The 12,420-nt window shown below is 36.6% G+C and overlaps 2 pseudogenes; one reads left to right on the forward strand and one right to left on the reverse strand.

Annotated features, from left to right (window-relative positions):
• The first annotated feature begins 4,065 nt into the window (after positions 1-4,065).
• LOC116121603 lies at positions 4,066-5,169 on the forward strand (annotated as a pseudogene).
• Positions 5,170-6,923: 1,754 nt separating this feature from the next.
• On the reverse strand, positions 6,924-11,960 carry LOC116121604 (annotated as a pseudogene).
• Between the last annotated feature and the right edge of the window lie 460 nt (positions 11,961-12,420).

Genomic DNA, 12,420 nt, shown 5'->3' on the forward strand with positions numbered 1-12,420 from the left:
ACATGTTTTACTTAAAAAGACGTTGACTCCCAAGGTTTATTTTAGCCACTGTTTGAAACTTGACCAAACCGGATCGGTGATCGACGCCTCTATCCGGTCGGGTTACATTTTAAACTATTCACAAAATCCCTAACCTAATCACTGGCGAAGGGGTATCAAGTGCCAAGGTTAGAGGGTTTTTTGTGTGGAGGTCTGGTTCAGGGATGGTGTGTCGAATTGAAATTTGGACGCTAGATCATCTAATTTGGCCGAAAAATCAACCTAATATGTGAGTCATAGCTAGCGAACGGGGGGCAGTGCAAAATATAGTCGTTATGCCCAAAATAAGAGTTTGAAAACAAAAAAACTAGTTGACCGCTTTGAATCCAATCGACTGGTTTAAGGTGACGCCAACGTGGCATTAGCCATTAGAATGACTAAGCCACTTTGATAAACCAAACCAACTAGGAAAAATAGGGCTACTCCAGTTCAAATTTGGAAGACAATCCGGTCAAACGGATGAGGTGAATTTTCAAACTATGGCAGATATACTTTACCCGAAACTTTAGAATATGATATTTTAGCCCCTAAATAGAACCAGAAATGGGATGCCAATGCAGTTGATCAGCTTGGGTTTAAACTATAAAGATATGAAAATAAGAAATATCAATTTAACCCCCTAGTTTTGAAAAGTGACATTTTGGTCAAATCTAAAAAACCCTCAAAGTGACATTTTCATCTTTCCTGCACATTGCACTCATTATGCTCACAACAACTCTCAAATATCATACACACATATAATCACTCTTGATTCCATTCACCGTATAATCACAACCCTTAAGTGATTTTGTAATCACCACTCAAACTCAAAATTTATCAAAGATAAAATCCAGTAAATCATACAATTATAGCAAAGTGATCCATCCAATCAATTATATTGACAAATGATCATTCGAAGTTTAAAGCTTACAACCCTGAGCAAAAAAGTTTGCAAATTTGAATCCAAGCATAAAGCTACAAATTCTTAAAAGCTAACATACCTAAATTTCAAATTGTGAACAATAGCACAGGTAAAATGACATAACCTTAAAGTTATTTGTTGTGTACTTGATTGTATACCAAATATAATACCAACATGGACATAAATTTTGTTACAGATAAAAACAAATATTGTGTAACTTTTTCCAATACTATCAATTTACAAAATGTGTTTATACTACAAGAAAAAAATAATCTATACTATGCTTTCAAAAATAATCCTTGCAATTGCCACTCCCCACAATCACAAATCACAATCACAACGTGTATCTTCAAATTGCCTATAATAGTCCTTCTAGAAATGGAAATCGTTGGGAACCAAGTAACGACTTTTTCCCACCAAATAATGTTTAATGTCACTTTCTATCCACAAACTTTTAAAATACCACTTTACTAGCCAGGTTATCCAGTGGCGCACAAAGAAACAACTCAGTCCAGGCTTTGGGGATTTGAAAATGAGAGGTCAATGAGTCTTTTGGTGGTTGGGATGATCATAATTTGACTTGGGAGGGGTGATGTGCAAACCTAATTGTTCGATTGCCAGGATTTGCAAGGTCCAAGGGAGTAGAGTTTGAAGGGTTTTGGTGAGTGATGATCGGCGAAGATAATGGTGGTGGTTGGGGTCGCAACAATGCCCAAACGGAAATGAATTATAAATTTGGGTAGTAAAGTGGTATTTTAAAAGTGGTGGTGAAAAATTGTCATTAAACCATTATTTGGGTGGAAAAAAGTCGTTTATAAGTTCCAAGAGGTAACGAATTCTAGAGAGACTAGAGCGATGATAATGGATACTTTCATCACTATATTTGCACAAAGAGTGACTCAGATGATGAGACATTTTTTGATAGAGTGGTCAATATATTGCTGGTCATGTGTATTAACAGCCTTTAGGGGATAGTTTGATTGCTTTAGAGGTTGGCTAGGTGTTTGAAACTGCTAATGTCTTCAAGGATGTACTGTATGGCTTTGCAATTCAAAGGCTAAAGTCGCTTTCTTCTGTGTAGCCCCATCATGATTCATGCCTCTTCTTCATGTCATGGATGATTACATATCAGATAATATCTTTTAATACCCCTCACATATGTGTCCCAGATTTGTCCACGGTTCAGATCAAGCTCATTAGATAGCTAGGAAGTTCTTATAAATGGTAGAGGATAATCCTAAGGTTGATGTGTCAATTTTAGAATAGGCTATTAAGAAAAAAAACAGGAAGAGATTGTTATACTAATATGGTTTACAGAACTGAAAACAAGACAACATCATTACTAGGACACGACATGATGTTAGTTATCAGTTATCACAAACTATACAGTTATGCCAGTGTCTTGCAACTTAGGAACTTTAAGGAATACATTAAGGTTAAACCTATTGGTACAAAGTTCCAGTTTTCCAGTCCAAAAAGATGGTTTTTCTAAATGGTTGCAGACCGTTCTTTGGGCTAGAAGAGGCACACTTGAAAGGCTCATATAGTAAATGTACCCTATCAACTGTCTCTATTGATGCTGATAATGAACTATTTACGTTGGTTGTTTGTATATGTGAAGGAGAGAATGAGGAATCATGGTGTTGGTTCTTAGAGCATTTGCTTCGTTGAAACAAGGTCACTGATATTTATGTTAAATACAGAAAATGGTGTCCTAAATGAATTAGCAATTCAACATCCTCATGCCAATATTAGGTACCACGCACTTGAATTCGGAAACTTGTTATGCGGTGATGCTAGAACCACGAACGAGTACAATTATAAGGCTGCAATAGGTCGTATAAGGACAACAACATGGATGCATACAATTACTTGATGAAAAGTATCTACTAAACACTAGAGTAGGCATATGCTTTCGACTGAAAATACAAAAGTGACCATATCACCAACAATCTGAGTTAGTCCTAGAATGTTGCACTAGATACTATGAGAACTTTAACAATTACCAAACTTCTCAATTTCATTAGTTTATAAGTGATGAATAAACTTTATATTAGGATAGAGAAAACTAGAACTTGGAAAAGGAAGTTAACAGTAGTTGTTAAAAGCAAGCTTGTTACCACTGCTAAACAAGATAGTAATTGCAAGCAGTGATTAGAAACCTAACTCATGCAGTAACCCGGCCAAGCCACTGAGTCCCAGATCAAGCGATTTAACCGGTTTCACCAGTGGGTCAAACCGGTGTCAAATGTTTGAAATCTAACAAAAATATCCCTAAAAATTTTTTAAGTCCATATATGTTTGAAATCTTGCAAAAACACTTCAAACACCACCGTCGGCATCGACAAATAGGGCATTTTTCGACAACGTCAACACTCCCCTATCACCACGAAAACACTCCCCTCAGCATCATGACCAAAACCCATCTCACCCCTCCCCCGTTCACCTCCCCAATCGCCAACGACATTGTTTTGCGATCTTCAATCTATTCACTCGCCGAAAATCGATGTCGTTGCCACCATTCTACTCACCAGCCATTCCTCTTCAAAAACTCTAACATTCTAGCCTTCAACTTTTCACGAATTGATGTACAAATTTCCAAGGTTTTGAATGAATGGGAAAATTTGTAACCTGACTTGGTAAAGGCTCCAAGTCACGGTTGAATCGATTCAACCGACGGGGCTGGGCCGAGTTCCTAATCACTGACTGCAAGTGCATGTAGTTGGTTACAAAAAGCGGTTAATTAAGTAAATTTCTCTATGAGGTGGTGTTGTTATTGCCAAATCACCTAACATATGGAGTCTAACGATTAATAAATTATAATATTAACATAATAATCATGTAAAATAAGGAATACTAAAAATAGTTAAAAGTAGTTGTTATTGTAAATTTCTTAAAAATATTTATCATGTGTAAATTACATTTAGTTAAACAATAAATACTTTAAATATATATATTTTTTTTAAATCATTAAAATTAAACAACTAACAAATATTTCTTAAACTAGTCAGTATAACTATATATAAAACAAAAAAAGTTAAGAAAAACGTTGAATATTAAAAGGCTTAGAAGTTACATGTGAATAAGCAAATGTTGGCTTCAGTAGCTCTTGCAATTGAAGAACAATGGAGAATATAATGTACCTGCAACTCCTTAACCGTAATATCCCTTTTATGTACAACTTTTTCTCCAAAGCCCTAACCACAAAACCCATTACTTATTCTCTCCATAATTCAACCAAACACACAACTCTTCTCGTTGAGACCTACCATCAACACCAAGCACTCAAAGCCTTGATTCAGAGGCTCAATAATAAACGTTCTTGCCCCTTGAAAATCCTTCAACATGACGGAGATTGGACCAAACCTCACTTCTGGGCTGTCATCCGCTTCCTTCAAACTTCCTCTAGGTCCACTTTAATTCCCCAGGTACTTTCTCTTCAATTCAATTTAAAACTTGTCTTTAACTTTAGGGAAAAAAAAAATTGAAATTTGAAAGTTGAAGATTTCTCGATATGTGTTTGATATGTGGAAGAATGTGGAGAAGTCACGCATTAATGAATCGAACTATGAAAAGATTATTCGGTTGTTATGTGAAGAGGGTTTGATGGAAGAAGCTGTATGTGCTCTTGAAGAAATGAAGCATACTGGTATTAAACCTTCTTTAAAGATTTACAATTCAATAATTCATGGTTATTCCAGAAGCAGCAAGTTCGAAGATGATTTGTTTTTCCTTTACGCGATGAGGGAATTGGTTTGAAACCTAAAACTAATACCTATGATGGTCTTATCCAATTCCAATCTTATGGAAAATATAAAATGTATAGTAAGATTAATAGGTGTTTGAAGGAGATGAAATTAGATGGGTGTTCACCTGATCAGGTTACTTATAATTTGCTTATTCGGGAGTTTGCGCGAGGTGGTCTGCTCAAAAGAATGGAAGGGGCATATAAAAGTCTGCGTTCAAAAAGACTGCATTTAGATTCATCTACTTTGGTTGCAATGCTTGAAGCTTATATTAACTTTGAGACCTTGAAAGATATGGAGAAGGTTCGTAAAAGTTTACTGAAATCAAATGCTTTTCTAAAGGAGGATTTGATTAGGAAACTGGCTGAGGTTTATATTAAAAACCATATGTTTTCGAGATCAGATGATTTGGGGGATGATCTTGCTTCAAGAACGGGTAGGACTGACCTTGTCTGGTGTTTGCGCATCCTTTCTCATGCTTGATTTACTGGTGAAACAAAATGCGCAGCAGCTTCAATACTAGGGCTATGGCTTACAAGCTTTACCTTGATTAGAACTGTCATGAATTTATGATGTAGCAAACCTTAAGTGGTACTTTCTGGAAGCAAATCTTGACGGGTGCTGTTATGATAGAGCAGAATGATGTATTGTAATTTGTGTTAGTTGGTAGCATTGAGAAATGCGAAAGAGCATATTCATTTAGTGGGACAATTTATTCACTTTACTGTGTTTATGCTAGTCATAATGCTGGCATATTTTACTTGTTCACAAGATAAGATGCTTCCACTTAAGCGTTGAAGTTTACAAATATGTCGTTGCAGTTTTGCCATTAGATTGATGCTTTGGTTGGACTTGGAGGCTTAATTACTAGGGACAGTAGAAGGAAAACTTTTTAAAGTTCAAATTTTTTTTCCAAGTGTCTTGATTAGAAATAGCTTTCTTAGTGCTTCAGCATTTTCATCTCTTTTTTTTTTTTTTTCGTTTTTTGTTGTAAAATACAAAATACTTATTCTGAATGTGTTAATTATGACTATAATTAGCAGCCATTAAGTTTATGTACAAGAATAATACAAAAACCTCTACATGGTTGAACATAGATCAAAATCATTAATAGGTTTTAAATAAATAAATAAAAAATTTGATAAAACTAAATGTATTCTATAGTAGAGTGCGTATTTTGAACATTAAAAAGATAATATACTACACGGTCTCCTCAACGGCAAAGAATAAAAGAATGTCATGCACAGCATTACTTTTAACCCAGGTCTAATAGATTACTTTGAATTAAAGGCTAAGCATTTGTGTAAAAGATTTGATTTATAATAACCTTAACCCTAAACAAAAAAATTTATGCGACAATGAAGCATAATTTCCTCTTTTGTGTTATCCTCAAGACTTCATGTACAAGATGAGGAGCCCAAATTCTGATTAAGATAACATTTTTCTAGCTATCCATGACCTAAAGAAGGTTTCGATTTCTTCTAACAATCTCATATCTCCATTTCTGATTTCATAGACAATTGGAATGACATAAGTGAGAGATACTCACGACTCTCTCAAATCATGCACTGTGGTGAACTTCTTCTCTGCCTGCTCATCCCAGCGGTCATCTTGAGTACTGTTGCTATACATGTATTTTCTGCACGCCTCATATCAAATGGAATTGAAACTCAGCATCTTTCTTTTTATATGCTGATAAAAGAAACCTAGAACAAGGTATAAACCACGGTCCGTTATAATAGGCATAATGATTATTCGTTGTCAAAATGAGGGAGCAAATGATATAAAGAACGAAAAACTGTTACCTGCAGCACATGATTGACTAGCAATTGATCGCCTTCAGAAATGGAATTAAGTAATTCTCGAAATAGAAGCACCATTTCACTGCTGACATTCCTAGCCCCTATTTTCCAATTATCCAGATATGCAGGAATCATCAAACACACAGTTCTTAACCACAAAGGAATATTTCAAGTTTTAGCAATGCACACTACAAGCACTGCAGCTTGTGATGATTAAAAAAGATTTCGATGCTAAACATGAGCAGCCAAAGCAATGCCATCTCTTCTACATCAGCCTGTACCAATAACTCTTGGCAATATCTCTTCTCCTGCAAATCCAGGTTTTCCCACCCTAACACCATGATACAGAGTCCACAGTTCATAGCCCTCTGATGTCACTAAAAAAACAAGGCCTTCTAACACAGCCATTATGGACTATGGAAACCTGTGGACAATTCAGCCCTTATGTTCTCTACTGTTCTGGTCTGATAATCTGGTGAACAATTCCAAAAGACAATATGAAGAACAAGCTTGACTGAAGGGACCCAATGCTCACCTGCACCCATCATGGCAGTGGATGCTGACTGCGGTGAGTGATTGCTTTGAGTTCAATGGATCAACAAAATTTTGCCATTCCACGAGGCCTGGTAAAGCAGCATGTAAACTAAGGCAACAGAGAAGTTGATTTATCGCTTGGAATCATACAGGTGCATCAATGAAGGGTGCTACCTTTTAAATAGAAATAGTATAGTAGAAGCACAAATATCAGACTTCCTCCTGTGTTTGCTCCTCATCATAATCAATCAACGCTGTCCCTTTGAACAGCAGTGTCATGGTGCTATTATGTAGAGACCAAGGAAGTATTTAGAACAATTGTCTTGAAGCTTCACGAGCATTGTTGTGTAATGGTGCAAAATTAAGAAAGAATGCCTATAACTATTAGACTTTCATGATCCAGCCATGCACAGCCACTGTGGAGACCAAGCAGTCAATTAACTACAAAGTGAGAGAATGAATCAATTCTCTTAATCATGATCACTAAAAAGACAGTTAACACATTACCTTTATAGTTACTGCTACCCAGGCTTCATTGTCAGAGGATACTTCAGGGTGCATGAACATAAATGTTAAATGTAACAGTGAAATCCCATAAATGTCTGCGGCTAATGGTTTGATTTGTAATAAAGTGCACGGATTGCATTGCTATGCCATGCAAACATAATTGATCTGAAGTAGCGGAAAGATGTCAATAGTTTTCCATGAAATTTCTATTGCTACTATGTCATGCTCGTGGCCTTCTTGCTCTACCAGCTCTATCAATAAGCTAACCAGAATGGCAGCTGCATGGTTGTCTCCTGCTGCTACCAACTCTGCAATCACCTTTTCATTAATAGTCTGACTACCATGGACAACAACATCCATTCCATAGCTTCTGCAGAACTTCAGGATTTGGTAAACGTGGCTTCTAATTTTCTCTGTTGAACAACCACCTCAATGATGATGAGTGGATCACTGCAGAAGACAAATCCCATTCATTTTTAGTCACTAAATAGAACAGGATCCTCTCAGCTTCTAGACTTAGGAGATCTGGTAGTTTTGTCGGCAAAATTCCTGAAGAACCATAAAGATTCACCAGCCACATCAGGTGTAAATCAGCAGCCCCACACTGAAAGTTGCTCCTATTGAGAGAAATGTATTGCTCTAAGAAGCTAAAACTGAGGTCTCAACTGCAAGCCTGAATAAGAGTCAATGAAATGAGAAATGACAGGATAAATCTAATCATAAAGAGCAATGGAATTAGCTCAATACCTGTCATTGTATAAAGAACTGATATGTAAATAAGTAAAACTCTGACTGACAAGAAGACAATCTAAATTTTCAGCACTCTTCTGACCAAGCAGAAACAACATATCGGAGGATCAGATGGGATGTAACAAGGCCATCTCTAATGTATTGCCAGTATCACTTCCCAAAAGTACATCAACAAGGGAACTGAGCATCAGATATACTCTCCACTTTAACTTTTCCGAAGGAAATAATCCAGACATCCAAATGCAAACTGAACCAAGAATATGATACCAGCGTCTTTGCAAATTCCGTGGCTCGCATATCAGAATCCTGAATCATTATAAAGTGAAAAGTTTCAACACCCCTAGCACAATTTCCTCATTTATTTCAGATAGCCTTTATAAACCAGGGTAATAATGAGATGTACACAGATTGATTATCGAATTCTTAATCTATGCTGTTGGATTCGAGGTTGAGAACTCCTCATAACTGTATGCATACACCTCTTTCAGTAGGTACAAGGAATGCAAAGTTGACTAGGATCTTCCCAGACATATTTAGACAAGCTGAACAGCATGTTTGGAGCTTCTTGAATTGACGTTGCTGGGTTTGAAATTCCATGAGAAGATGGTGATTTCAAAATAGCTACAAGATTGAGCAGCCATAATGAATGTCTCTGTAGATGCTTATCTCACCATCGGTATTCCTTCTAAGCACATTGCAAACAAGAATTAGTTCCTCAACCTGAGAAGTTGATAATATCCAGGGCGTCAGAAATGCTCCAATCAGCTTCAGTGTCTGTTTGAAAAGGGTGAAAAGGACTTCAGCAACATGATGCAGTACTGGATCAGAGTTGTGAATCCAACACCAGCCTCTGTTTGAAAGCTTGCTCAGCGGTCGAAAGAAGATTAGCACCTGAAGGCAAGAGTTGCAGTTGGATCCTTGCATTCTGTTCATCAATAGTAGAACTTAATCACTCCAACTACAGCTTGCTGTGAAAGAACTCTACTTTGTGATTCAGTAAAGAAATACATAATTTGAGACAGAAATACAAACGGAGTAAGTTGTCTAAACAAATATGGAATTTATAAAACTTGTTAAAATCTAGATTGTAATAGAGATAATTTTCTCTTCTTGAAGGCAGCACACATAGTTCGATATTGATAAAATACCCAACAGTCAAACTATGTAGCTGTGTGTTGCTACTTTCTTATGAAAGTCACTCACCTGACAATCGTAGTATTCAAAAACATAGTCTGCAATGTTTTCTTCCACCAAAACTTGGATCTGTTGCCCAGAGCACCTTCCGAGGACAAAAAATGGAAGATCAAACTAATGTGCTGATTGGACTAGGCTGTCCGAGAAAGTAGAGGGCCTTTGATGGCCTCAGCAATAAGCATTCAGGAAGGACGATCTTCTCCATCTTCTGTTATTTCCATGAGTTATCTGCCTCATCCAAACTCATGCTACATATGTCATTGGCAATTGTATTTATAAAAAATCCTTTCCAGCCGATGCGTCAAAAGTGCTGGGCAAAATAATTGAAATGTTAATTGTGAGAAGACAACATTGATGATACTATGGATGAGTATCTAGATGACTGTATATATCCATCTATGTCACCATGAATGCTACTCGGCCTTATGGATTGAATCAAAATTAAAGCATGAATCTCTTGAATTCAGCATAACTTTCTGAAGTTCTAGACTTTTATGACTGTTGTGGGACATTTCCTGGGCAACTCATTGAGTGGTTATCCTAAAACACTTGCTTATGACAAAATATGCAGTTTTTAAGTTGGAAGGTTAAATATTGATTACAGAGTTGAAATGAAGAACTTAACTAGAAATACGCTCTTCCTTGAACTTTTAATCTTGCTCTCCTCCAAAAGAAAAATCACAAAACAAGTGCAACTATCTTTTGTCTACCGACTTTTGTTATCATCTTAACACAGCCATAGATTCTAATTATCTTTGACTTTTTTATACTATTATTACTGACTTTTGCTAAGGTTTGTTAAATCGCTAAACTCCTCTAATAGAGTAAACCTTTGGAGTTCAAAAATAATTTCAGAACCAGAGGTGCATATTTGAGATTACACCCTGGTAGGAAAGGTCAAAAGATGACATACCAAGTAGAATAAATAGAATTGCTACAAAGGAAGAAAAAAAAGCCTCAGAGAATGTGACGACCTATCAGTTGAGGCGAACGCACATCTCGGGTTTTCATCAAAGCTCCAATGAAAGATGCAGAGGCTTAGGACAGTGACAAAAAGAACATCAGCTCCGTCACTATTGATGGATTCGCATTGGGATAGATACTTTCACAAACAAAAGGATCTCTCCATGGATTTCCCACTGTACTTGGAGAAACAATAGGTCTTAGGTACATAGGGAGATGCATTCAAGGTAAATCTTATTCTGGTTAAGCAGTTTCATACCTTGGCAAATGAAGGCCTGCAACAAGATTGGAGATAAGGGCTCTCTGTCTTTAATGAGGACATAGGAATTATTTGTTCGACTATTAGAGAACCCAAAGCAGTGAAGCTGCACTTACAGAGACCACAAAATGAAAAGGATTAAAAAAAATTGTGAAGTCTTAAGAACATTACTAGAAGATGAAAACCTTGCTTTAAACAAATAAGCAACTGCTTTTTTTTTAATTGTCATACATTACTCTAAGCTGCATCCTTGTATATTCCTAAGCTTAGACTACATGTAAAGATAATCGGTCTAACTGATGTACTCATGTGTCTTTAAACTCTGAAATTCTTTTCCTAAGGCCATTCAAAATATTTAATCAGCATAAAAAATGTCTCATAGTTCGTATACAAGGCTTAAGAATTATGTTTATCTCATCATATATTCTGCAAACAGAAGATATAGAAATCACGTTATTTTACAAGTGTTTTGGTGCTCTCTACTTTGATTGGGAAGAAGGTTGAGCTGTGTATAGATTTATTTCATATCGTAAGGATTATACGACCAATACAACTAAAGCTTCTGCTCTCAAAGAAGAAAATCAAGTTTACTTAATCACCTATTCTCACAACAAAACTAATTATGCTTTGCTAGCTAGCTGAAAATTCAGCAACATAGAATTAATTACAGTAAACTATAGTTTCTGAATTTTCTCAGTAACCAACACAAATTCATACGATAATGAACCAGTCACACATCTAAGCAAAAGTTGATGAAATTCGAAAATGCAATTACACACAATTAGTTACATAATCTAAAAACAAAATGAAGAATGTCATAAAAGAACACGAGACATTACCATATAAAGCTGCCTCCGACTCCAGGCCAAGGCGCCGGAAGAGAGTTTGTCGGCGATATGTGAGACAAACTCGGCGAAAATATCGGCATCGCTTGAGGTGCATAGAGTGGTAATTACATCGATAATTTGGCACGCAATAGGCTGGTCATCGAAGGAGGAGAGCGCTTGGAGGAGAGGAGAGACGAGAAAGTGGGCGTGGGAGCGGAGAGAAAGGGGGAAGGGGAGTGAGAGTGAGAGCTGAGAGAGGGCGTAGGAGACATGGAGGGTGGGGGAGCGTGGAGTTGTGATGAGATTGGAAAGACAGAGAAGGCAGATGATGCCGCCTTGTTGAGCTGGAAGAGAGAGAATTGATGTGTGGCCCTGTGAACATGAATTGGCAACGGATACGGCATCGAGTTCGAGGTTTTCTGGCTCTTGTGAATCCATCAGGTATATTTGGTTGTTCTAATCAGACCAGAAAGATTTTATTCTGAATTTGAATTTGAGCGGGCACCGGATTTATTTGTTTATAAAAAAGTATAATTAATTTTTTTTTTAAATTCATTTATCATAAAAAAGGGAACTTATGGTAAACCCCCACATGTTTGAGAAATTTTAGTAAATTCCGATGAACGTCTTCTGGCCGTCAGCTTCTCAACATTTGCGACAAACAAGGCTCTTCGTCTCGCCTCCATGTAATCTGTGGGTTTATGTTCTCTAAAGAATTCCCAAAGTTTGTCCTACCTCGCTACTTTTTAGGATGTGTTTGATTTAGGGAATTTGTATTACTATAAATGTTATATTAATAGAAAAATAAATTATCTTGAAGATTATTTAGAATGTTTAAAAAAATGTGTTTGGCTTATTGGAATAAATTAGTAGATATGTTATATTAATATATTTGGTT

This window comes from Pistacia vera, unplaced genomic scaffold (genome assembly GCF_008641045.1).
Source record: "Pistacia vera cultivar Batoury unplaced genomic scaffold, PisVer_v2 Contig999, whole genome shotgun sequence".
NCBI lineage: Eukaryota > Viridiplantae > Streptophyta > Magnoliopsida > Sapindales > Anacardiaceae > Pistacia > Pistacia vera.